This window comes from Felis catus, chromosome B2, assembly GCF_018350175.1.
Source record: "Felis catus isolate Fca126 chromosome B2, F.catus_Fca126_mat1.0, whole genome shotgun sequence".
Classification (NCBI taxonomy): Eukaryota; Metazoa; Chordata; class Mammalia; order Carnivora; family Felidae; genus Felis; species Felis catus.
Window position 1 is genome coordinate 66,851,587 of NC_058372.1, and position 27,938 is coordinate 66,879,524.

Here is a 27,938-nt window from a genome sequence, read left to right on the forward strand (position 1 = left end):
TGATAAATTCGGAGTAGAAACCTCTTACAGGAGGAAGATACTTTGAAAAGGATTGTTGGCCTTAGTAGGATAGAACTGTTTTCCTCCAACTTGAGCTAACTGGGGTGGCTCCCTTCAAAGGAGTCACTTGTGGAGAGAGGAAACTGCTGTCCTGTCCCAAGTGGTTGCCAACTGACCTGCAGATAGGAGTGGGCCACCAGAGTGGAAGGGATTAGCAAGTTCTTGGGTGATGTTGATCTGTTTTCCTTGATTTCAGCAGGCGCTGGACACACATCTAATTTTTTGCCTAGAAAAGTCTCAAGTCTGAGAGGCTGCTTATGGCAGCTGCTGAGTCAGGTGACGAGAGGCCTGTAGTTGGAGTGGCTGACTCCACTAATGGGGGTGACAGGCACAGGTGTGCTTCCTGGAGCCAGAGAGCACTGTGGAAGGAAGTGAGAATAGAGCCCTGTAGAGAGGATGTCCAGTGGGGCCAGGTGAACCACAAGTGGAAGGGAATCATGTTTAAGTGAGGATGGAGAGAAACCTAAAAACTGGGTGAGAAATGAATGTTTTGAGCTCAGTTAAACTGGAAAGGAGATGGAAAGGAGACTGTTCTAATGCCTGAAAGGAATCAGAAAGCTATGGAATCTGCCTCAAGATGGCCAAGGGGCAGGGGAAGAAAAATATGACAGAATATGTTTGAAGACAGATATGTCAAAAACTAAGAATGCTTCCTATTTATATTCTTCAGCTCATTCGATAAATTGGTTGCACAAGAGCTTTTTGAGCAACCATGTTCTAAAATCAATGTCCTGTGGCATACTGGATCCCTTCCCAGGTGTCCATCAAATGATGGTAAATGGTAAATGGGAGCAATGTATCTCTATTTCTTTTTTTTTTTTTTAATGTTTATTCATTTTTGAAAGACAGAGGGACAGAGCACAAGCAGGGGTGGGGCAAAGAGAGAGGGGGACACAGAATCTGAAGCAGGCTCTAGGCTCTGAGCTGTCAGCACAGAGCCTGACACGGGGCTCAAACTCACGAACCGCAAGATCATGACCTGAGCCGAAGTCAGACAGTCAACCGACTGAGCCACCCAGGCGCCCCTATCTCTATTTCCCATAAAGTAATCATTGTGTGAAATCTGTGGGATGAAATGATAAACTGAGAGGTTCATGCAAAGTGGTGCTGAGGGGCAGGCTGGAAGAGGATGAGCATAAGGTCCACTAACTGCTAACGAGGGGTTGCAAGCACACTGAAGGTACAAAATGCTCACTGGTCAGAAGTGAACAGATCTGAGCAGACATGGCAATAAATAGTGACAAGTGAATAAGTACTACCATGAATGCTTTTCTGGACTCCATAAGTTCTAAGAACTGCACTGTGGTTATTTCTGATTCCTTTAGGAATTGTTTTAATCTTTTTAATATTTTAATCCCTTCAATCATGTTACCATAAACACTTGAAACCACTATTGTAGATTACAAAGAGACTGAAGTCAAATGATGTCCAAGAGGAGAGAATAGTTAAAAATAATGATGATGATGAGGAGGAGGATGAGGATGATGATGATGAACTCTTGTAACAATTCAGCATTGTTCTAAGTCTAAATATGTTAACTCATTTTATTGGATCCACCTGCCTTGCCGTAATACTGGCAACAATTTTCTTAAATTATTAACATACCCGATTTTATTTAAACATTTTTATATTTGTTCTATGCCACTGGTATTCCATTTAAACAGAACTGGTTAGGATTGCTTTGATGAATTATCACTTTTCGGAAGTGTTGTGTCATACTTCTAACTGTATTTTTTTGAAAAGGCAGACTGTTTCTAGCCTTCAGAATCACTATTTGTGATATAGTATTTCAATATAAACTAAGACTAAAAACTGTTACGTTCAAGTTTTTTTTTAAGTGCTGTATGGGCTCATTCCAATAGAATATTGTTTCTTTTCCTGCTTAAAAGTTGCTTTTAAATATTTTGAGAGACTTTTTACCCAGAGGAGGTGTTGTTTAATTTGAGGTGTGTGATTCATGTGTTTTAATTAAACATACTCTGATAGTATTGTTAAATGTGCTCTTAAATAATATGGTTTTTCTTACCATATGTGGTAGTTTGCTACATGTACTAGTTATTTAAAACAGACATTGGTAAAACAAGATTTGGCTGGGAGAGGAGTAGGGCTCCCCCAGAGCCTGAATGGAAACAGAGACTGAATGGAAACATACCTGCTTCACTGCTCATGGGTTCTAAACTTGGCTCTGTTTTCTTACTGTTTTAAGGCTACCAGATTTATATCCTTTGAAATTATGGGTGTTGGATAAAATTCTCATGTTGGAAAACACTCTTAGTTAACATTAAATGAACATGTGATTTGAACAACTTCAGTTTTCACACAGGTTCACATCACCAAAGTAAAAATATTTCCCATAAAATGCTGTAAATTTGCTGAAATTTAATACAAACCCCTATGGTACACTAATACAAAGAAATCCTGTTTAATGAAAGAAATTATGAGATCTATTTTCTGGATTTTATTTTAAATGGTTTCTAGGGAGAAACACCTCATAGCTATGAAAGAAGTATGTCATCAGTTCGATTCAAGAGGTTATTTTTAAACAAGTGACTAAAGATGCATTACTGGAGAAGGTTGTTATTAACATTACAGAATCTCAGAGTTGGAAGACCGTTAGACAATTTATACCTACTATGTTAAGGGAGTTCTTCTCAGATTAGTCATAATTGATTCATCAAACCCAATGATCAGTTCGTAAGAATTTTCTATTGCTGTGTAAAAGATTATGGCAAAGTTAGTGGCTTAAAACAACCCATTTAGTATCTCACAATTATGTAGGTCAGAAGTCTGGGCACTGTGCAACTGGATTTTCTGTTCGGAGTCTTATTGGGCCGAAATTAAGGTGTTGTCCAGACTGCAGCTCTCACCTGGTGCTTGGGATTCTCTTCCAAGTGTACTGTTAGTAGGCAGAATTCATTTCCTTGTGGATGTAGGACTGAACTTTATTGTCGGCTAGCTATCAGCCGGGGATGTCTCTCAGCTTTTACAAGTTTCCTTGAGGTCTTGCTGTGTGGCCTTCTCCATCTTCAGGTCAACAATTGTGCTTTCAATCTCTGACTTTTCCTTCTGCCACAAGACAGAAAACTCTCTGCTTTTGAAAGGATCATGTGATAGGGTTATGCTCCCTAGATAATCTCCTTTTGGCAAATCATGTTAGTATAGTTACAGGGATGACATCTCCAGGTTTTGCTTACACTGTAGGAGAGATTTTACAAGGGCATATGAGGGGCTGGGGTGAGGGGCTGTGCTAGGAATTTGCCTACCACACATCTATCTATCTATACCAGTAACTGCAACTTTGCATTCTGCAGGGTTATTTATATCAGGGAAATATGCTTTCTGGACAGTAGTCAGGACTTCTACTTGTGTGGTTATTACCATCAATTCCTACTTGATTTATTTTTTTTTTCACATATTCTTGGACTTAAGGTACTTTCCCTTACTTTTGATTTATTAGTGCCAATATTCCAGGCTTAAGCTTCTCCTCTCTCCTCATTTCCATACCTGAGACTTGTTCAAGTGAAGTCCATGGCAAATGAATAGGTTTTAGTTGCCTAGTGTTTGAAATAAAGTGCCACATTTTCTACTTATACAAAGATTTTTGGTTCAGAAATTGGTACAGAAACACAGTAAATTGGTCCCTTTCACTTTTTCTTGTAATGAAACAATAATTTTTGTCCCTTGGTCATTTAGGTTTCTGAGAAGAGCACATATCCAACATTTCCTGAAATGAGCTTACTCAGCAAGAATCCATACTCATCCCTTCTTATTAATGCCCCTGTATTTTAGTGGAAGGTAAATTTTTGTTTATATGTAGGATTTTCTTCAATATTTTACACATTTTCTAAGACTGTGCATGTTGAGGTTGGTGGAGATCACTGGACATAAGAGCTGTATAATTACTCTTTTTGGCCCACATGTATTGGAAACACCTACTTGCCAAGGTTTTTTGATGAATTCAGACAAGTGCATCAATATTTTCCGTCAAACAGGAGGTAGAGGATCAAGCATGGATTTTCTCTTTATAGCACTTCTGGCAGGAGGTTTTTGGAATGAAATTCACGTATTCACTTTCCAACTTGGTAACCACAACATCTGTTTGTCTCCATTGGCTTTTGGCCATTGATCTCCTGTAGAAGACACCCACGATCCCTCTTAAGACCAAATGATGACGAGAAACAAGAGTTCTCAAGTGATTTTAGTCATGGAACTAGTCATAGCCAAAGCGTGGTCTGGTTACATCATCTCAATTCATTGAAAAGGGGCTTAATTCTATGTTTTTCTCTGATTTGGGGGACTGACTTATTAATAGTACTTATTTATTTCAAAGAGAAAAGGTCGAGACATTTAGACTGGAACTAGGAAACACACTCCCTCCTTACTTAATATAGTACAGGATGTGTAGATTTACTTTTTGACTGAAAGAACTACCAAAAGAATTTAGTTGATTTTCACAAATTTAGAGAGTTAAAATTTAGCTAAAGTTAAATATACACACCCACACATATACACACACATACAAACACATATATGTATATGTATATATATATAGAGAGAGAGAGAGAGAGAGAGAGAGTAAACATTAAAAAAATTAAAACACTATGTTTTCCAAGTTTTTAAAAAATGATTTTGCTAATATGTAACAATAGTAGCCCATAACTTTACTATAAAACTATTGTTACTTCTAAAGCCGTAATTTGCAATTGTTAGACAAAACAAAGAGAAGTTCAGGAGAGGCCAGTGCATGCAAGCTTGGTGGTATCATTATCTTCCAACAACAGCTTGAAGCCTGCCAAGCTCTACTCTGATCAGGGACTCCCTTGGTGTTGGTACCTTTCATTGGATTACTATCTAGTTCTGCACATTTTGGCTGGTCTCACCTTGTGGAGCTGTGGCACATCATTTAGCTGCTGCTCCTGGTGCTACTGCTTCTTTTTGGTTTAACTGAAATTTCCCCATAGCAAAAAATAAGTCAAGCCCTTTAGAAGCAGAAGACTTGGACTGAAAATCTGGGCTTATGCTGTAAAAATTCCTGTCTAGAGCCCTGATGAAAGCACTTTCTCTTAGATTTCTGACATGAGGTGCTCCGATCTGGATTTGCCTTTGTCTCTAGTTTTAGCATCTCCTCAGGTGCATCTGCTGCCCGTTCTGTGCTCCAGAGTTCTACTATGGCCACTCATTCTTTCTCTGTCCTGAACTCAAAGTGAGTACCTTCTGCTACTGACAATTGGTCATGTCACTCTTCTGTGGTTCTCTCATATGACCTTGGTTTGCCTCTGGCCCAATTCAGGCCTACTGGGTTCTGCCCTCTTGACCTCTCTCCCAGCTGGAGCTGTATCACATCACACTGTGCTAGAACTGGGGAAACCTGGGAGAACAAAATAGATGTGGTATCCACCCTCAAGGGACTCACTGACTAGTAGGAATGGCAGATTTTCATTAATTAAATAATTAATTAAAGTTTCAATTCGTCCTGCTCTGATTCTAAATTTGTCTATAATTTTGAAATGTTTTTTTTTTTCTGCCCAGCTTTCATAATGTCTATTTCTAAATATCCCAACACTCACAGATTTAAAGTAATGCTAGTTTCTAACATGGCTACATTTCTGTTCTGGAGTGCTCATTAAATCTATAACTTTGGGGTCAATAGTAAGAAGCAAGGCATTGAGTGGGCAAATTTGCCCTTAGGCTGCCCTTTGTCATGAAAGTGCCCTGGCCCCTGAGTTTTGACTGTCCGTCGTTCTTTATTCCATAAAACTACCATATGAAAAATACCCTATGAAAATGCCCCTATGTGATTCTGCATGTTGACTGAAAAGAAATTAGGAAGAAATAAATTATAGTTGTTGCAGAAGAAAATGGTTCAATATAGAAGCTTTTCTTTCTCTGTCGCCCTCTTTTTTTAACCTTCATAATTCTGCTGGTATTATTTTCTGGAAAACATCTTTGGAAGTATGCAGAGTCTTGGGGACATTTATGGTAAAATCAAATATGGTGAAGTGAAAGGAATTGTCTAGGGAGTCACACAAATGAAAGGCAGATCCCAGAACTCCATACTCATACTCTTGTGTTCTAGCCATTGGGCTTCTTTCTTGGTCTTTCTTTGTTCTGCCAAGGGATGACCAGAGCAGAAAACATCCTCAACCAATTAGTCAAGCTCCCTATTTGGTGATTAGCCTTGTTTTGAGAACATCTTGTGTATTGCCACATTTGAGCCTCCAATTGGAATTTTGTTCACCTTTGGGGGCAGCGCTTTCCAAGGAACTGACCTTCTGACTGAGCCAGGAGGAGCGGGGTTTTAAGCTTTGTTAAGCTGGATGTTACCCGTTACATACTTAGAGTATTTGGTCACTGAAATCTGTATGAGGCAGGGGAGGAGAATGCCTTACAGACATTCTAAGTGTATTTCTGATCCTTAAGTCCAACTTGGTCATCTTTTCTAATAACAACTTTAAAATATATCTTTATACTGAGAGCTCCCAAATTCATATCTCCAGTGTGGACTTCTCGCCTCAACTCCAGACTTTTATACCACAGCTTCCCTGATGTTACCATTTACTAGTAGTGTTTGAATTTCACAAGTCCAGTATCAACCCCCTGATATTCTTTTTTAAAATCTACTTTTCCTCATCTTTATCACCTCAGTAAACAGTACCTTTTCCCTTTAGTTCTCAGTCCAAAAACCACAGTCATCACCTCTCGCTTTTTTCTCCATCCCATACCCATACTGTCAGTAAATTCTATTGGCTCTACCATCAAAATAAACACAACCAAAATCTGAACACTCTTCATTTCCTCCCAACACTACCCCTTGGTCCAATGCACCATTATTTCTTGCACAGATTATTATAAAACTGTTTTAATGGGTCTTCTGGATTCTTTTTTATCCCTATAGTATCTGTGCTCAGTGCTTGAGTCTTAAGGACTTAAATCAGATCATATCATTCTTTTACTCAAAATCCTCCAATAGCATCCATCTCATTCAGAGTGAAAGCCAAAGTCATTACAGTATTCTGCAAACATTTGGTAGAACTTTTGGCCCATCTACATTATATCTATCACTCATCTCTGTTTCTTTCTCTCTGTCTCTATTTTTTCTTTCCAGCTGCAACGCCTTTCTTCCTTTTCTGTATTCACTCACCTCAAGAATTTTCACTTGGTATTGCCTATTGCCCACCTGTCTGCAGGGCTCACTCTCTTATCTCTCAAGTATGTGCCCAAATGTCACCTTCTCAGTGGGGCCTTCCCTGACCATTCTGTTTAAAATAGATATTTGGCCTCATTTCTATCCTAGGTTAGCACAACCACTTCTCATCTTCTACTTTTATTTTCCCCCATAACACTGAACACAACTGACTAAATATTCATTTTTATTAGTTAGTTGTCTTTGACTTCCTTTCATGTGCCATGATAATAATAATGTTTGTCTGCTCTGTTATGGCTGTAAATAATGGTGAGCACATAATCATCTACTATACTCAATACATATATCCTTATACATTTATTTATATGTGTGAATGAATTCTTGCTATTTTGTATATTAAAGGTAGACAGAGGTCTTAGAGGCCAATTGATGCACCTTTTCATTGGGATTCTCTCATTGATATATGCAAATTTTTATGTTCAAATGTTCTGTCTCCCCAACTATATTGTAGACTTTGGGGAGATAAAGTCCTTATATAAGTGTAAATCTTTGTACTACCTACACTATCTTAGGGCAAAAGGTCATTCATACATATTTTAGAATACATTAATAGGTATAAAGCAGATAGAAAATGTCTTTGATGTACTATACTTCCTACTTCTATATGAATTTTTTTTAATCATTGGTATTCATTAGGGTTTGGAAACAGAATATACCTATGACTGTAGTATACTAAAAATCTGAAAGTCCAAGGCATAGCACATTTTCATACCTAGTTTTCATTATATTTTATTAAAATACTTTTGGAGTGCCAGTTCATAAATCTCAATGATATTTTAAGTAAATTAAAAATATAAAAATTCTCCTTTTTTGTATCAGCATAAACACTGAATATTCCATATCACAGATTTATATGTGCCTGTATCATGGTCTTCATCCTTTATTTTATGTCTTTAAGTAGTTTTAGAAAAGAGAAAGAACGTTTTATATTCACACAGGTACACACGGACACATACATACACACAGGAAGATAAAGGACTTTGACACAAATGTTGAAAGTTGTGAAGAATGCCAAAATCAGTTCTAATCCAGGGATCAGCCAAATGTCACTTAAAAACAACAGTACAAATAATTTATACACTTAACAATTCCCTCAATAACATGAAAGAACTTATGGGAAATTGCTAACTTATTGAAAATGAGATCTGTTCTATGTCAAATAAAAATTCTTCTCCATAGAGTTGAGATATGTATGCATAAATGCATCTAAAATTAATTCAACATCCTAAAATACAATGACATTCTATTCCCAAGATGCAAAAATTAAAATGAGTTCAAAAAGTGAACCTGTGGATTTGGAAGCGAATGAGGCCAGGGGCACCCGGGTGGCTCAGTCAGTTGAGTGTCTGACTTCAGCTCAGGTCATGGCTTCACAGTTTATGGGTTCGAGTCTCACATCAGGCTTTGTGCTGACTGAGCTTGCTTTTGATTCTGTCTCCCTCTCTTTCTGCCCTTCCTCTGCTCGTGCTGTCTCTGTCAAAAATAAACATTAAAAGTTAAAAAAAAAAAAGAAGTGAAAGAGGCAAAGAATTAGTTTATTTATTCTCTCTGGAGCCCTCCTGTGTGCCCTGCATATCCTGGCTTCACACAGAGAGTGAGGGCAATGTTTCTGCCTTTGTTATTTTCAGCATTGTTCTTTGCAGTACTCATTCTCATAAAATATATGTAGAATGAATAAATAAATACAAAAAATATTGTAGAGTCTGATGTTCAGAAGGATTTTCTGTTGTGAATTTTGTAAGATCGTACAGACATTTAAGCTTTTCTGATTTTAATGTCAAGTAATTTTAGTTACATGAAAGGAAAATGTTTTATTTCAAGAGGTTGGTTATAGTCCTGATGAATTTAACAAACTCATTTTAAAACACATATAAGTTACAACCCCTGAAATGCAACATCTTGCTATTTTTATTGAATGTGCATAGAGTTTTTAGATGAAAACAAAAAATAAACATGTGTAGGGGCACCTGGGTGGCTCAGTCGGTTGAGCGTCCGACTTCAGCTCAGGTCGTGATCTCATGGTCCATGGGTTCGAGTCCCGCATCAGGCTCTGTGCTGACAGCTCAGAGCCTGGAGCCTGCTACGGATTCTGTGTCTCCCTCTCTCTCTGTCCCTCCCTCTCTGTCCCTCCCTCTCTGTCTCAAAAAAAAAAAAAAATTAAAAAAATTAATGTGTAATTTTGATGGAAAAATAGAACTTAACTTTCTTGACTTTTGATAATTGAAACTTCAAACTTAAATTCTGATTTTTCTGAAGAACTTGACATGAAGTATTCAGAAAGAAAAAAAGCCTTAATTGATTATATCAATTTAATTTAAAAATTTATTATATATGAATAAATAAACCCCCTTGATTTTGAATTCCCTTTATTAGTGAAGGTTTAATGTAACTTTCAGAAAATAGTGAATCATAATTATTAAAAGACATTCTAATGTGTGAAATATACATTGCAGTGTTTAATTTCATAGCTTCCTAGTAAAGAAAAATCATAAAAATTATGGAAGTGATTTTACGAATTCAGTAGTCCTTATGGGCACGTTTTTAAAGCAAGATATCTAATTCTAAGAAAGTTCCTAGCTTTTACTATAATAAATTTGCAGAACTAAATAAATGTTCTTCAAAAAATTTTTCTCCATAGGATTAGTATAACTGGCATTATTTCTGACTATAGACTTTCCATAAAATAATTTTAAAATGCTTATTTATGATAGTTACATGGCAGAACAAAAAGTGATTTCTATACTTTTACATATTCAAAAATTGTAAACTCTGCACTGTTTCCATTGGATTGTAATTAATGTATGTGCATGTACAAAGGGATATCAGTTACACAGCTACAAGAATTCTGAGGTTATGTGGGGAAAAGCTCTCTTCTAGACACATTTCTCCTGAAACTAACTTCTAATAATAATAACCATTAAACTTTTTTATTGCCAAAAATTTGATTTGCGTGTTTTGGAAATTAAAAGAAGTGAGTGTGATTGAGTGGGGATTTGAATATTTGGACATTGCAAATCTTTAATAAAGGTAAATGAGGGCCTTGAAATGATGTCATTCTTTTCCCTTGCTCTTTGTTTCTCCCAAACCAATAGAAGCATTCAAAATAATTGCGTTAACTATAAAGCTGCGTTAAGTTTCTGTATGCAGTAATTAAAACTTGTTGTCAGTTTTTAGGACTAGGTATATTTCTGTACAAAGCCTTGAAAATGGTTACCAGTGCTTTGATATGATCTTTTAGAGAGAAATTTAAGTTTGTCCTACAGGACTGCTAAGAAGTACTTAGATCGTATGAGATCTTTCGCCTTGTGAGTGCTTAGATAGTAATTAGAATTGTGGCATTTTATGGGTCAGCCAATGGAATTATTGTTACTGGTTACTTAATAGATTTGTTTACAAACAGGCTTGTTCTTAGAGATACTTGGAAATTTCAGCAAATAGGTAGTTGGGAAAATGACATGCAGCACTTAGGATTTTAATGAATTAACAGTGTTCCAGTGTGAGATCGACTGGACTACATCCTCACTCCCATGCCCTGTGAACACGGAGAAAGCTTGGGAGGCAGTTTCCCAGATTTCTCTACCCCAAGTGTTTCAGTTAGATTTTGTTAATGGAAGGTATTAGGAACCAGTTTGAAAGTCAAAAGAGAAGGAGAAACCATTATATTTTTAGCAGCAACTATGAGCAGGTGCACAATCAACAGAAGTGAGGCTTATGGTGGCTTCAAGACAGGCGCTGCACTGTGGTTTGGGCATGTCCTGATTTCATGCCCTCTATCATCACTTCCCTTGACTTTTGCTCTCCTAGCCCTTCCCATAGTCATGGAACACCTAATTCCCGGTATTAAACACTTTCCTACTTGATATCTGTAGGTTTTATATTTTTCTGATAAAATCCTGCGTCATCTAACCATAAAACTTAAAAAAAAACCTCAGGCGGTTGATGGGCGGTGGGAAGGAGGGGAGGGGAGGTGATGGGTATTGAAGAGGGCATCTTTTGGGATGAGCACTGGGTGTTGTATGGAAACCAATTTGACAATAAATTTCATATATTAAAAAAAAGTAAATGTTTCTACCAGTTTATGGCTCCACTGGCCCTGAAAAAAAAAAAAAAACAACACCTCAGGCATTGTTTCAACAAATATAACCAGAATTTTGCTAAAAAGTACCTAGCACCCTGCGTTATAGGGAGACTGCATAGATGTATATTTTTTTCCCTCTCACCATTGTCTTTGGTTGTGTTCCCCAGAAGCACACTCTGAGACTAGGGTTTAATATAAGTAGTTTGGTTGGGTAATTCCAGAAAGCACTGGTAAGGAAATCAAGAAGTTATATAAGTAAGGGAAAGAAGCTAATAAAGGGTAAGGTTAATTAGCACGTGATTGTGGAGGGATATTAGAGTTCAGTCATGCTGAGGACCTCTCAGTCCAGAGCTTCAGAATTGTCCTATTCAAGGGCAAGGAAGCAGGTGTATTGGTCACCAGTTTCCATCTGTGACTGGTTGAAGGCCATGCCAGGAAGCATTTACTCTTCAGTACTTATGCTCTGCTCCTTGTGCTAATGGGCCAAGCAGGCTGCTGCAGCCAGAGATGCTCTCAAGCAGTGACAATTCCAAGTCCTTGTAGTAAGACATCATGGACATGTACAAGAAATTATTAAAGGGCTGTGGATTCTGAAATCATATTATATGTAAAAAAACAAAAACAAAAAAGGTGCATACTGTATGTGGCTACATTTGAAGGTAAAAATAGAAATTATTGATGGATAAGAACTTATAAGTAATCCTTGAGAAACCGAAAACAGACAAGATCCAATTAAGAAAACAATGGTAGGCAAGAACATATACAGAAGGCCCTAAGGGAGAGTCTTGGGATAAAGGGGGGATGATATGGCACCCTACCTACAAATATAGTGGCAGCAGAAAACGGGGAAGTCCAGGAGGAAATGGCAAAGGAATTAAGTGGGAAGTACAGTGGGAAATGCTAGATGGTCTGACTCCTGTGGATTCCTTTTTTATCTGCCCAAGAGCCAGGCATCAAAAGTGGGGTTGTGTATCTTTGGGAGGAAGCAACACTTGAGGAAGGTAGAGCAGCACCCAGTATGGCTGGTAATGTCCAAGGGACCTGGGAGCAGCTGAACTCAGATGACTGGATAGAAAGGTACTCTGCCTAGGGTAGAATTTCTACCTCCTGGGTTTGACTGCTTGCTTCCTTAGAGATAGTATTTGGTTTGTTCTTCTATCCCCTATATTTTCTGTAAAGTAGAAGTTATATCTAAAGCCTTGACCATATTCAAGTTAAAAATATTTTGACTAGGATCTATTATATCCCTAATCTTTTTTTATTATATAAAATTTATTGTCAAATTAGTTTCCATACAACACCCAGTGCTCATCCCAAAAGATGCCCTCTTCAATGCCCATCACCTACCCTACCCTCCCTCCCACCCCCCATCAACCCTCAGTTTGTTCTCAGTTTTTAAGAGTCTCTTATGCTTTGGCTCTCTCTCCCACTCTAACCTCTTTTTTTTTTTTCTTTTTTTTTCCTTCCCCTCCCCCATGGTTTTCTGTTAAGTTTCTCAGGATCCACATAAGAGTGAACACATATGGTATCTCTCTTTCTGTGTATGGCTTATTTCACTTAGCATAACAGTCTCCAGTTCCATCCACGTTGCTACAAAGGGCCAGATTTCATTCTTTCTCATTGCCACATAGTACTCCATTGTGTATATAAACCACAATTTATTTATCCATTCATCAGTTGATGGACATTTAGGCTTTTTCCACAATTTGGCTATTGTTGAGAGTGCTGCTACAAGCATTGGGGTACAAGTGCCCTTATGCATCAGTACTCCTGTATCCCTTGGGTAAATTCCTAGCAGTGCTATTGCTGGGTCATAGGGTAGGTCTATTTTTAATTTTTTGAGGAACCTTCACACTGTTTTCCAGAGCAGCTGCACCAGTTTGCATTCCCACCAACAGTGTAAGAGGGTTCCCGTTTCTCCACATCCTCTCCAGCATCTGTGGTCTCCTCATTTGTTCATTTTGGCCACTCTGACTGGCATGAGGTGGTATCTGAGTGTGGTTTTGATTTGTATTTCCCTGATGAGGAGCGACGTTGAGCATCTTTTCATGTGCCTGTTGGCCATCTGGATGTCTTTAGAGAAGTGTCTATTCATGTTTTCTGCCCGTTTCTTCACTGGATTGTTTGTTTTTTGGGTGTGGAGTTTGGTGAGGTCTTTATAGATTTTGGATACTAGCCATTTGTCTGATATGTCTTTGCAAATATCTTTTCCCATTCTGTTGGTTGCCTTTTAGTTTTGTTGATTGTTTCCTTTGCTGTGCAGAAGCTTTTTATCTTCATGAGGTCCCAATAGTTCATTTTTGCTTTTAATTCCCTTGCCTTTGGGGATGTGTCAAATAAGAAATTGCTGCAGCTAAGGTCAGAGAGGTCTTTTCCTGCTTTCTCCTCTAGTGTTTTGATGGTTTCCCGTCTCACATTCAGTTTCTTTATCCATTTTGAGTTAATTTTTGTGAATGATGTAAGAAAGTGGTCTAGTTTCATCCTTCTGCATGTTGCTGTCCAGTTCTCCCAGCACCAATTGTTAAAGAGACTGTCTTTTTTCCATTGGATTATATCCCTAATCTTTTAAGAGCCTAAAACACATGGAAGAGAGAAAAAAAATTCAGCAAAGAACTGCATAAGAGAACTTACATACACCTCAAAAAAGAATTAATAGAGAAACCAGAACACTAAAAAAGTATTTGTTATTCTCAGAGACAAAAGTGAAAATATAGCATCTGTGATGCAGGGAAAGAAGCTATGGAAATGAATTAATCGTTTTGGAAATAAAAATAATCAGTGTTGACATAAAAATTCAAGATAGGCTGAATGGCTGCATGAATGTGCCTAAAGATTGAATTAATGAGCTAAAATAAAGAGACAAGGGATTCTTCAAGAATAGAACAAAGAAATAAAGGTTTGAAAATCTAAAAGACCTATTAAGATATGTGGAAATTAAATCTGAAATTACCAATTTTTGTTCCAGAAGGAGAGAATGGAAAGGATAGATAGAACTCCCCAGTTGAAGATACAAAGCCTAAAATTTTCCAGAAACAAAGAGGCAAATGTCCTGCCAATAGTACAGTTTGAAAAATTAATAAAGAAAAAAAATGAACATAAACAGCAATGAAAAACAGAGTGAAGTAAAGAGAAAATGCTAGAATCTAAGAGAGAGAGAGAGAGAGAGAGAGACAGAGTAACTGAGATAGATTACTCAGAAGATACAGAAGTTTGAAATCAGCTTTCTTAACAGCTACAGGTGACAATGGATTCTAATTTTTAAAGTACTAAAGGAAAGGAATTTGGACTACAATCCTATACCCAACCAAACCAGCATTTAAAGGTGAGGATAAAATAAGGATCTTTTTATATGTAGAAGGAGTTAAGAGTTAATTCTCTACAAATCTTCTCTTTAGTAAGAACAACTGTGAAAAGAAGATTTCATAAGGAAGGAATGAAATGCAAGAATTTCTGGTGAGTAATCAAATTGGTACAACTTATTTTTTGTATAAAATTTATTTATTTATTTTAAGGGGTGGGGGACAGAGAGAGGAAGAGAGAGAATCCCAAGCAGTCTCTGCACTGTTAGTGGAGAGCCTGACACAGGGCTTTATCCCACGAACCGTGAGATCATGACCTGAGCCAAAATCGAGAGTCCATGCTTAACCAACTGGCCACCCAGGTGCTTCAAATTGGCAAAACTTATTAAGCGTGCAAAGCACCAAGAAAGCATTTGATATTCATTTATTATTAAATTCCTGGGGATATCAACGTTGTGGTGGAATGAAAAGGAAAAATGTAGTCATTCTTTCTTATTTGTGGGGAGGATATGTGGGGGGGAATTAATATGAATTAGAGAAGATTCATAGGCTTTTATTAGTTCCTTCAAGCATATGGGAGAAGAAAGGGCCAATGGTCTTTTTCTGATTTGACATGCAATGTTTACAAATATTTATAAGCTTTAAGCGAACACATTATAACATTATGACCAGGGCAACAAATTGTTAAATAGGACAGACTTTTCTTTGAAAGCTACTTTCCTGTGATATGGCAAAAATTTCTAAGTTCAGCATGTCTTATTTTTTCAAGATCTTATTTTTTAAGAGCAAAATTATATTAACAGAGGACAGAACCAGTTGGTAACTTATATTTAATTATATGAGTTTCCAAATGGCATGAGGGAAAAGACTTATAACTGTGAGACTTCTTAATTTGACTTTTCATAAAACCTGTAGGACATTTACAAAAGACTTATCAGGTATACAATCACATTTCAATGTATCAATATCAATTCTGTGTTCATCAAGCACTAGAAATTTCTAACTAAATCGTGGATTAAAGAGGAATCAAAATGGAAATTATAAAACGATGTGTTGAATGGTGGGCATTCTACAAGATTGAGGGGACATGGAGGAAATGTTCAGGCTCAGGAAGGAACAACTGTGAATTATAAGTTAAATAATCAGGTAAAACATGAATAGAAGAGATATCATAAGGACATATATGATGCTTTAATAAAGAACACTGGCAATAACTTCTGTAGGAGATCAGAAAAAGAAGCAATCTCTTTATTTTTAAGTAATAATAAATTGGGATTTCCTGGTTCATAGAATGTGCATTGATAAAAAGGATTTTGATACACATTACTAAAATTTTACCTAAAAAGTAGTACATCAGCAATGAATAAGGCCCATTTCTTGCACCCACACAAACACTGGGTATTACAAACTTATAAAATCTTTTAAATTCTATAGGTAAAAATAATATAAGTCTCTTATTTATGTAGGTTTTTCCTGCTATCCCAAAGCAGAGCATTCCTATGAAACTTTTTTTTCCCTTTTTTTGGGGAGGAGGCAGAGGGAGAGGAAGAGAGAATCTTAAGCAGGCTTGACTCTTAGTGTGGAGCCGTATACAGGGCTTAATCCTGACCCTGGGATCATGACCTGAGACAAAATCAAGAATAAGATGCTCTACCAAATGAGCCACTCAGGGACCCTTCCTGTGAAGCTTTTTATAAGCAGAAATGGTACAAAGTGAAAAAGCAATTGCCATTATTTTATATAGAAAAAAATTTGAGCATTTGCAGACCACCAGAATAACCTCTTAGGCTTTTCTGGTACCTTAGAACACATCTTGCAAATGGATGCCAAAATAAATCACGATAAAACACAGATGCTCACAGATGCTCACAGACATGGTTCAAAGTTATGGCAGCCGGATGCGGAGATGCTGAGTATAGTTCCCGGGGAAGGATCTTGGCTGCGCCACTGCCGCTGTTTGGGGTGTGTGCTGCCTCTATAACAGAAATGCTGAATGCTATTTTCACTTTTCAGCTTTTTCGTAAAAGCAAAAATCCTTTTCAAATTCTTTCTATTACTTAAAATAAGTACTAATTTAGGTCTTTTATAAAAGCAAAGTGGTGTAATACAAACTTCTGAAAAGTGAGGGACGCCTATATTTGTTTACTTAATTGTGTGGCCATTTTGAAATATGTTTTGGGGCCACTTGTAATTATTTTAGAAATTTGGAATGCCCTTTAAAATTGTCTTCCTTCGAACTTGCCCTGCATATTTATTTCATCCTAGTATTTGGAGTGGAAAGTGTTGATCCCGAGGAAAGGGAGCCCACTGTATGGGTTTTCCTGGGCGATGGTCCCCCAGGAATGGTCTTGCATCTGTATTCCCCTGAGAATTGTCTTGGGAGCCTGGCATTGTGACCAAATGCCAGGTTTGTTAAAAAAGGAGGTAGAGCTTTGCCAGGTTGTAGAATTTAGTTTGGTGGTAAGTGGTAAGGAATATCTAACTCATAACAATCCCCATTTAATTGCAGGCCCTCAGTCACAGTGAATTTCTCTGAGAACCACCATATCAACTATATTTGTTCACAGTTAACTGGCCCGGATTTTAGCACTTTACATAAATTGGGCCAATCAGAGGCCCTTCTCTGGGAATCTTAAATTGAGAGTATGAGACCCTACTCTCAGTCTAAACCCGTCTCTCAGGAGAGGGGATAAAGAACTATTTTATTTTTTTGCCATGGGGATCAGGGATCAAAGAGAAGTAAAAAAAGGAAAAGAAAAGTAAGAACAAATTGTTTTCTGTAAGTGATTCCAGTTTGTTCTTGAGGCCTGGTTACATTTGCCTTTGGATTCAGTGAGAAACATTCATAATATATATGTATGCATTTGTTTTAACTTTCACCTGTTGTATTGGTTCTATTATTTGTAATCGATATAATCCTAACTGATGTGGTGGGCCAGAGTGGACAAAGATACGTTTCTTGGAATTACAGTGAATAACCCAGTCTGGCTGCAATAGGGGGTACATAATAGGAGATGGTGGAGAGCTCTGCATTCTAAGGAGCTGGTCCTGGGCTGCCTTTGCTCAGTGTATTTCAGAGAGGAGTACTGGAGCACATTAAAGGACTAATCATACTCACCCACTGAAAGAGTGTTTAGAATTGAATTAGTAGCAGGCTTAGTTTTACCACTGGCCAAAAGCAGAAGATGGTCAGTATGAAGAAAGCTGACAGGTTAAAGGGAATGGGTAGAGCAACAGAAGTGTCTTGGTCTTTTCAGGAAGACGTAGAAGAAGAATAGCTATAGAAAGATATAGATGTGACCCATGTTTAATGACGGCTGCAAAAGACACTCAATTATTTAAAAAGAAAAGCTTTATTCTCAGTCTCTCAGATCCTGATGGATGTGGATAGAGAACTAAACCCTAAAGCTTGCCATTCCAGGTTAGTTTGACTCTACTATTGATTATTGGCTGCTGTCGTTTAAAGTTTTAAAATATTCTCTTGCCGGGGCACCTGGGTGGCTCAGTCGGTTAAGCGTCCAACTTCGGCTCAGGTCATGATCTCAGAGCCTGGAGCCTGCTTTTGATTCTACGTCTCCCTCTCTCTCTGACCCTCCCCTGTTCATGCTTTGTCTCTGTCTCAAAAATAAATAAATATTTAAAAAATGTAAAATAGTCTCTTGCCTAAGCTCTTATTTCACTTAATATCTACACTTCTTGGCATGCTGGCTGGATGGTACATTTGACTAATCCAGCATATTCTCCAGTGACCTTTGAAAATTTTTTCCTACTTTTTTTCAAAAGGATGTTAAATAAGTTCCACACATTTTTAAAATTAATAAGATGGTTCTAATAAAGACAAACAATCTAATAAAATATAGTGATTTGATATCATATAAGTATAAATTAAACATAAAATACATCAGTCCAAGAACCCCCAAAAGATACAGGGTTTGCACAGAAATGAGAACCACAGCTTTGGACTAATCATGAGCCTTTCCTGGATTTCTTCTGTTAACCTGGCACAGAGTGTGCACACAGGTCCAGGAGGAGCTGACCACTTTGGAATAATGGAGAATAATGGAATAATGGAGAAAAATGGGAGAGAAGGATTTGGAGCTTTAGATAGCTTTGTTCTGAATTTTGATGACAGTTTGATTATTACAATTCAAAGTAAAAGTTCGTGAAGTGTTCAAAGATTTGAATAATAAAATAATTTTTACTTAGTGTTTAGGTTTAAATATTTGAGATCTGGAAGGCAAAAACTATGCCTAAACTTGCATATATTATCACTAAGGGCTGATCTGTTTTTTTTTTTTTTCTCTTGTTCACAAAACTGGGTCAGCCATTTATTTGAACAGACATGTAAAGGAAAAAGACATCGCACAATCTTTGTTGTACCCTATTCTAGACACACAAACATACACCAATACTGTAAAAATCACATATTAAAGTTTCCCACCTAAAATTGAACAACACTCTTTTTTAAATGTATACACTTTTTTTTTTTTACAGATAATATGCTAATTTTTTAACTTGGCAAATGTGCAGAGACATATTCAATGTGATAGAAAAAGGCAAAATTATAGATCAGGAGCAAAGAAACAAATGACAATGAACCCATACGATATTTATGTCCCATGCCTTGTTCTAGGTGATTGGCATATATTCAATCTTCACAGTAGCCCTATGAGTATATACTGCTATCAGGCCTATTTTAAATTTTTTTTTTTTAATGTTTATTTATTTTTGAGACAGAGAGAGACAGAGCATGAACGGGGGAGGGTCAGAGACAGGGAGACACAGAATCTGAAACAGGCTCCAGGCTCTGAGCTGTCAGCACAGAGCCTGACGCAGGGCTTGAACGCACGGACCGTGAAATCATGACCTGAGCCGAAGCCGTCCGCTTAACCCACTGAGCCACCCAGGCGCCCCGATCAGGCCTATTTTATAGATGGGGATGATGTATGGAGAAACACTAACTTGCCAAAGGTCACATAGTCTGGATTTGAAGGCTAAGGGCTGATCTTTTATTTAATAAACAACTCTGTCAAGAGATCAACTTTTCTACTCATTATTTTCTTCTAAGAGAAAGAGAGGGGAAAGGAGTGGAAAAACATGTTATTGAGCTGGACACAAATGAGGCCATCTTTCAGCTTCTCAACAACGCTATAAATTGTGTTTTATCACCCTACTTTTATAAAAGGGGACCATGTGGCTTAATTCTTTAGAAATTTGATTAAGCTCATGCAACCAGAATCAAATCTGGTAGAATTAAGATTGAAATCCATATCTATATCATTGAGTGATTGATTCATCTGAAAAAATAATTTTTTACTATGTGCCAGGCATTGTGTTGGATATTATAGACCCAAGGGTGAACAAGGCCAGAGACTGTCCCTGCCTCCAAGGAATTAGCAATCTAGTTGGGGAGATTAGCACTAATCAAAGACCACACAAAGCATGTATACTGCAATTGTAATAAGTGCTCTGAAGGAGAATTAGAGGATTTTACAAGAGTTTGTACTGGGGACTTCGGTCTCATCAATGGAGGACAGTAAAAGCTTTCATAAGGAAGGGATGATGGAGTTGGCTCTGACAGTGAGAAGGCCAGTGAAGTCTAGTTCAGGCAGGTATGTTAACTTGCACAGGGAAAGCTCCTGTGCCAGGGGAGGCTGGGAGTTTGAGGTTAGCAGAGCAGAGCCTTATAGGGTTTTGGTCATTTGATTAGAATTTTGGTCTTTATCCCAAGAGCAATTAGAAGCTATTGAAAGTTTCAAGGTTGACCTTTGTTTTGAAAACACTACTCTTTCTGCTTGTAAAGCACTCAGTTGGTTAATCACTTTTTCTATTTGCTTTTCAACTGGTGGTTGTATGCATACTTGGAAAACAAAGTTAGCTTATGTTCCTATCCCTCTCACTGTTTCCAATTTTCAGCTTTAAGTTTGTAAGAAATAAAGAAAATGAATTATAAAATTTCACCTCAACCTTTGAAACGAGATTCCGTATTCATATCTTGGAAGAGAAGACAAAAAATTAATAACCCAGTGTTAATTAAGATCTGTCTTATAGATGAATCTTTTTTGGGCACTTCCTGTCTGCCTCCGTGCAGTCATCAAACATTTGGACCTATTTTTTATACAATGAGCATTACTAATTTACTTTGGTTCCAGTGGGAATTATGTGTTTACAACAAAGAGGAAAAAGATACCTGAGTGGTTAGGGACAAAAATTGTGAAATATATAGTTGAAGGGATAAAATATTAATTTATAAATATTCATTTAATTTTGAAAAAAATAAATGGGAGCTTTCTGTTTAAAAATGTTGAAAATTTATGACTGAGTTTTAATTTATTAGATAATATTTGATATTGACATTAACAGTGAACATATTTTTCAAGAAAATAAAATTTCTCTTCACCTTTAGAAGAGAATTCTGTGATACTGAAGTGATGTAGCAACCAGTTAACCTTAAGTTCCAAATGGAGACCAGAATATTAACTTTCAAGTTACACAATTACTAGCAAAGAGTGACAAGGCCATAGCTAAGAAAACACCCATTCCAAATATATGGTAAGTAGAAAGATACTGTAAATATCATTAGTAGCTAGCTTGAGCATTACTTTTATTGTAGAGTTTTATGATCAATTTCCTATTGTCCGTGAGTACCAATTATATGTTAAAGCATGATATGGACAGAACATTTACTACTTGGTGAAAGTTACAATTAATATTTTGTAGAAGTGCAGCATGATAAATGAATGACTTAATGCAGACAAGTGGGTGGTTTTGGGAAATGATCAGAAAAAGTGCTTGCAACACCATATTAACAGTATGAGATTAGCTACTGTTAAAATATGAAAAATCAAAAATTGCTTTCCTGGGGCTAGCTAAGTAAAAGGAAACTGCCTGAGCCAGATCTGAATTAAAATCTTTGTTTCTAGACTCAGTCTGAAAACGTCCTTTTTCTTGTATTGCTGAAGTGTTTCATGTAAGAATAAGCTATATCAGATGTTAAAATATCTGCTGTTCTTTCTTTAAAAAGTCAAAGTCAAAATAATCTATTCCCCCTCCCACTCAGGAATAAATGTATTCAGTTCACACCGTTACTCAGGTTTGGGTTCATAGGTGGGTAAAAGAGAATATATCTAAGATTACTTTAAAAGCCATGTTCAAATTTAGATGTTTCATTAATTTTTGTTTGAGCTTTAAATGCAAAAAAAAAAAAATCTGCCATTCAAACATATTTCACTTCTAACATAAATAACATTCAAGGATTTAACAATATTTATACTCTGTAAATGTAGAAATATTAGTCCCTTGAAAGATCTCTTCATTTACAAAATATTTCTGTTACCGGTATCAGGCATGGGGACTCTACAACAATTGGAAACATAGGAAATTAGTTACTCATGTAGAAATTCCCCCTCATAAATTTTGGCTGCTTTCACTGAAGTCTATCATCCGAAATGCCATCAATTTTCACCTCTCCTTCATTCCCATGCTGTCTTGTAAAAACAAAGGGAAAAAGAAAACATAATCTAAAAATTAAATGACTCTTCCACAAATTCACACTCAAAATTAAAACAAGAAGATTTTGAGCCCACATAATACACCCCTCCCCCCAAAATAACTCAAGAAAATTGGAAATGATTCTTGTTACACATAAAAACACAAACCCAATTTCCTGTATGTTTGCTGGAACATAACGGGTCTTTAAGAGAGTGAAAATAAATACTTTATGGCCCTACAATCCGTAGAGCAGCATCACTGGTGGCTTTGGTCTGGTTGCGATCGAGTAGTAAGTTTTTATTAATGTATGTAGGACTCTCCCACCTCCTGCTGGAATGCTTCATCACCCCACTCCCCCAACCTTTGCTCAGTGGATGATTACAACACTGTGTGACACTTCTGGTGAAGGCTTTGGGGTCTCCGTTTGTGATTAAAAACAGAATTTTGAAAGAGTTTATACCATGTTCTTAGAGACAAATAGCTCAGTACAAATACTGAAATATTATTGAGGAAAAAGTCCTAATCTTTAGAAACAAGTTACAAAAGATCTAATTATTCATTTCCTTCCTCTATCACTTTAAAACAGTTGTTTTACTTTACTAATAATATTGTTGTTACAATGTTAATTTTAAAATGTAATATTTGGCTTTCAACAAGATCAAATAATATGCGGGAGTTCAGCAGAAGAGCAGAGAGAAATTCATCAACAAAGCAATTGTACCTTTAGAGCAGGTTACCAGTGACACATACAGTCACCATGTATAATGTATGTTCCATGGGGATGCTTTTACCCACTCTATTTTATTTGTCCTATTTAATTTGCTTTATGTTAGTAGATTTAAAAACGGAAAAACAGCTATTTGTGTTATCCTACAAGTTCTATTTGATAATTCTTTAAAGCTAAGACCTGTATCTTTAAATTTATTTTCACTGGCATACTCCGTGCCGTTCAAATTATTGGTTAGGCATCTGTTCCTTAATAACACACAATTGGATAAGAGAGAAGATTGTCTTTGTAGATAATGTTATGTCTCTTGGTGCTGGGGGACTGTAATTGAAAAATGTGCTTATCTAGAATTAAAAAAATATATACAATGAAGCCCTACATTTACTAACTCTTTGCAGTACTATTTAATCTCTTTGGGCTCTAAATTTCTCACCTATAAAACAGAAATGGTAATAAGCAACATCATAAAGCTGTTGATAAAATTATGAGACTTCTAAAGTATAGTGCCTGTTTTATGATTTATTATTATAGCTATTAGTTTCACTTTTGACAATCTAATATTGTATTTCATTTTATTAACTTGACTAAGACATATTATGTAATAAAACAAATAAACTCCCTATGCTATATATAATTCAAATTTATGAAGAAAGAGTTATGATAAAGTACTTAAGTTGAAAGACATATTCTTCATAACCAAACTGCATGTTATCATTTCGAGAATAGTGAAAACACATGCTGGCAACAGAACATTAAAATATGTCTGGTATTGTCTCGTTCGGAAATAGAGGTAATTTTTTATAGTTCTGAAAACATCAAAGAATGGATGGAGTTGGGAGCAATATAATATATTCATTTCTATAGTAGGTTGTTATAGACCAGTAAAAGTGAATCTATACAATGAGGCCATTACATGGATGCTAAAAAAAAAAAAAAAAAAAATTAAAACTAATTTGATACCAAGGTCTTTTCTCTCTTATCTTGATATTTTAGCAAGGCTACCTCAGCAATAAATAATCTAATGCAAGTACACTGTTGATTCTCTTTTCTTTGCTAATATAATATTATGTTATTGCTATGATTGTTGAATTACTATTGAGATAATAGATACCTGGATAGATAATATATTACACACATAACTTGATCTATAATGTGTCAAAAATGAAAAATATTCAAAATCATGTATTTCTCAATCATGTATTTTGCCTATTCGCCAAAGGAAATAATATTTTTAAAAATACAGCTAGATTTTCAGTTTCTATTTTTCATCCTTTCCCTTGACTCTTTAGGACTAACCCTGAGCAAAACTGTGGCATGGATTTCTTTTGTTTTCCTCCTCATTTCTTTTCCTGTGCATGATACTGTTTATCCACAGGCACCAGGGCATGTCCTTGGAATTGTTTTTCAATTAGTGGTGATGGATTTACATTGATCCATCCACACCGTTGGCCCAGTGTCTTTTGTGGTCATCACCTGCACTCTTTTGGAGTCCAGGCCAACATTAGTAGTTCTGCTTTTGCCTTGGAACTGAGTGAAATGGACTATCTCATTGAGAGACTTCACGCAGCCAGTCCCAGGTAAAAAACAAAAGTAAAACAAAAGGGCTGCCTTTCTCCCAACCATTCTTCCTAACCCTTTTAACAAACCATTGATGAGACACATTAGGAATTCCAGAGAAGTTGTCTGCATTTATCTTCTCCTTGTTTCTACTGGCAGGATTAGGAGGCCAAATCTTAAGAAAAGAATCTCCAAATGATACATATTTTGAAAGATAAGCCTAGGAATTACAAACTCCATACAAGTGAGTAAGAATATTTTCAATACTGTCTAGGTAACTGTGTAGTGCAGCTGTACATTGTCCTGCTACCGATAGTGGTGTCTTCCACATTATGTTAGAGCCACCCCCCACTTCATGTTGGCTTGTGTCTTTTACCTTTTAAAAAATAGTATTTTCATTCAGTTGTTTCACCTTTACATTTCCAGAGAACCTAGTCATTGGAGAGCTCTTATATTTCTGAATTCCTTGCTTAAATAATATTTAGGCAGCTGAAAGCTTCAATTAACAGACTTCATGTTAACTTCACGTTAAGAATTCCTAAAACAATAAAAGCATTCTCCAATAATCTACTTCTTATCTCTGATAGAAGATATCGATTTTCTTTTCTGAAAACATAGGATTGTCATAATGTGTTAGTCTTTGTAGTTTCCTAATATACACATGTAGCTCATTCTTCATCCCAGAGGATGAAATCTCTTGATTCCATGATTAAGGGATATATTTTCCCATTTTCTCCCAAGTACATTTTACAATGTGTATGTTTACTACTGTTTGTAGAAAAGAAAGGCTTAATTTTTCCCTTTTAACCTGTAAAATAAAGAAGAAATAGGTAATACTCAAATTAAAACACGGTGTGCGGTTGCAGGATAATAATATAGAAATACCATATTAGTCCAATCCATAGTTTGCCCACCATAATTCTTAATTTCTTATGAAATTCCTAACATGCTGAGTGACATAGATGCATTTGATCTTTTAATTTTACTTTATTAATTTTTATTGGTAATATTATAACAATATTAACAACAATCAAAACAGAGTAAGTTTTTCCCAGACCTTTAATTCTAATGATTAAAGTGGATTTCACCTTTTCCATTTTAGTTACCATATTTGCTAAAGTAAAATTATTTAAATTACCTATGACAGAAAAATAAGAGAATCCCTTTGGTGGCTAACTTTTAAAAAATGTTTGGAACAATCTCAAGCTTACAGAAATTTGAAAGTATAATACAAAAGCTTTGTGTCATTGTTTGATATCATTTGAGAAATAATATTCTACCACCGTCCAAGATCTTTAGGGTGTATTTACTACAAATGAGGATTTTCCCCAACACAATCACAATATAATCATTGATCAGGAAACTAATATTGATATTTTACTACCATTCATTCCTCAGGCTTCACTCAATTTCCCAGTTATCTTAATGTTCTTTATAGCAAAAAGATGCAGTTTATAAATACTGATATATTTAGTATATATTTAGTTGTGTCTCATAATCCTCTTTACTTTGAAACACTTTCTCAGTCTTTCCTTGTATTTTATGATTTTGTTACATCTGAATTTTTGGGTACTTTGGAGAAGTCCTCAACTAGGACTTAGCATATATTTCTTACTGCTTACATTCAGGTTATGTTTATTTGGCAGGAATATGACAGAAGTTAGGCTGTGTTCTTTTAACTGCCTCCTATTATGTGGCATAAATTTTTAATTTTTCTTATTGCTGATAATATTTTCTTTTATCGCTGATCTGATGTGGTATCTGCTAGGCTTCTGCAGTGTAAAGTTATTTCCATTTTGCTTTGAAATGTATAAATATTTTATGTGAAGGTAGTTTGAAAATTCCTGTTCCTCATAAAAATTTCAATTTACTTATATTCATGTGAATTCATAACTCCTGGTTTGCTCAGTGAGTGATAACTTATTACTATAAATATTTATTTTGATGTTCAAATTTTCTCCAACTTAGTCAATGGCTTCTGTAAACTTTAAGCTTACTTCTGGGTCCTTTTAAAAAAAAGTCCCCTTTGAATCAAGAATAGTCAATGGGGAAAAGATAATCTTTTCAGTAAATGGTATTTAGAAAACTGGATACTCACATGCAAAAGAATGGAATTGGACTCCTATCTTCCACTCACAAAGATTAACTCAAAATAGATTAAAGACTTAAATATAAGAACTGAAGCCATAAAACTTCTAGGAGACAACACAGGGAAAAAGCTCCTTGACACTGGTCTTGGCAGTGATGTTTTGTATGCAACACCAAAAGCGCAAGCAACAGAAACGAAAATAAGCAAATGGGACTACATCTGAAAAGCTTCTACTCAGCTAAAGAATAATTTTAAACAAAATGAAAAGGCACCCTACTTAACGGGAGACAATATGTGCAAATAGTACGTTAGACAAGGTATCAATAGGTAAAATATATAATGCCCTTATACAACTCAATAGTAGAAAACCAAATCATCTGATTTTAAAAAATAGGTCGTGGGGCGTCCGGGTGGCTCAGTGGGTAAAGCGTCCGACTCCAGCTCAGGTCATGATCTTGCAGTCCGTGAGTTCGAGCCCCGCATTGGGCTCTGTGCTGACAGCTCAGATCCTGGAGCCTGTTTTGGATTCTGTGTCTCCCTCTCTCTCTGCCCCTCCCCTGTTCATGCTCTGTCTCTCTCTGTCTAAAAAATAAATAAACGTTAAAAAAATTTTTTTTTAATAAAATAAAAAAAAATGGGTCGAGGACCAGAATATACATTTTCCCAAAGAAGCTATACAGATGGCCAACAGGTAAATGAAAAGGTGCTCAACATTACTTACTAATCATCAGGGAAAAACAAATGGAAACCATAATGAGATATCACCTCATATGTGTTAGGATGGCTATTAGCAAAAAGACAAGACATAAGAAATGTTGGGGAGCATAAGGAGAAAAGAGAACACTTGTGTGTTATTGCTGGCAATATAAATTGGTGAAGACACTATGGAAAACAGTATGGAGGTTCCTCAAAAAATTAAAAATAGAATTACCAGAGGCGCCTGGTGGCTCTGTCGGTTAAGTGTCTGACTTCGGCTCAGGTCATGATCTCATGGCTCATGGGTTCAAGCCGGAATCAGGCTCTGTGCTGACAGCTCAGAGCCTGGAGCCTGCTTCCGGTTCTGTTCCTCCCTCTCTCTCTGTCCCTCACCCACTCACGCTTTGTCTCTCTCTCCTTAAAAAATAAATAAACATTAAAAAAAAAATAGATCTACCATATGATGTAGCAATCCCACTTCTGGGTATATATTTGAAGGAAATGAAATAATTATCTCAAAGACGTATCTGCAACCCCATATTTATTACAGCATTATTCACAACAGTCAAGATATGGAAACTAAATCTTTATTGGTGAGTGAATGGGTAAAGAAAATGTGATAAAGAAAAAGTGAAGAAAAAAAAGACATATAATGGAATGTTATTTAGGCATTAAAAAAAAGACTGCAATCCTGATATTTGTGACAAATGGATGGACCTTGAGGGTATTATGCTAAG

At 36.3% G+C, this 27,938-nt stretch overlaps 1 long non-coding RNA gene across 3 annotated transcripts in view; it reads left to right on the top strand.

Annotated features, from left to right (window-relative positions):
* Nucleotides 1–27,938, top strand: part of LOC111560482 — a 471,269-nt gene that overhangs the window by 225,804 nt on the left and 217,527 nt on the right. For 2 of the 3 annotated variants that reach the window (XR_006597918.1, XR_002742325.2), the window contains one exon: nucleotides 14,738–14,795. This is a non-coding gene — a long non-coding RNA (uncharacterized LOC111560482). Of the gene's footprint in view, nucleotides 1–14,737; nucleotides 14,796–21,047; nucleotides 21,194–24,575; nucleotides 24,661–27,938 lie in introns of all 3 variants that reach the window. The other variant, XR_006597917.1, reaches the window with a different exon arrangement.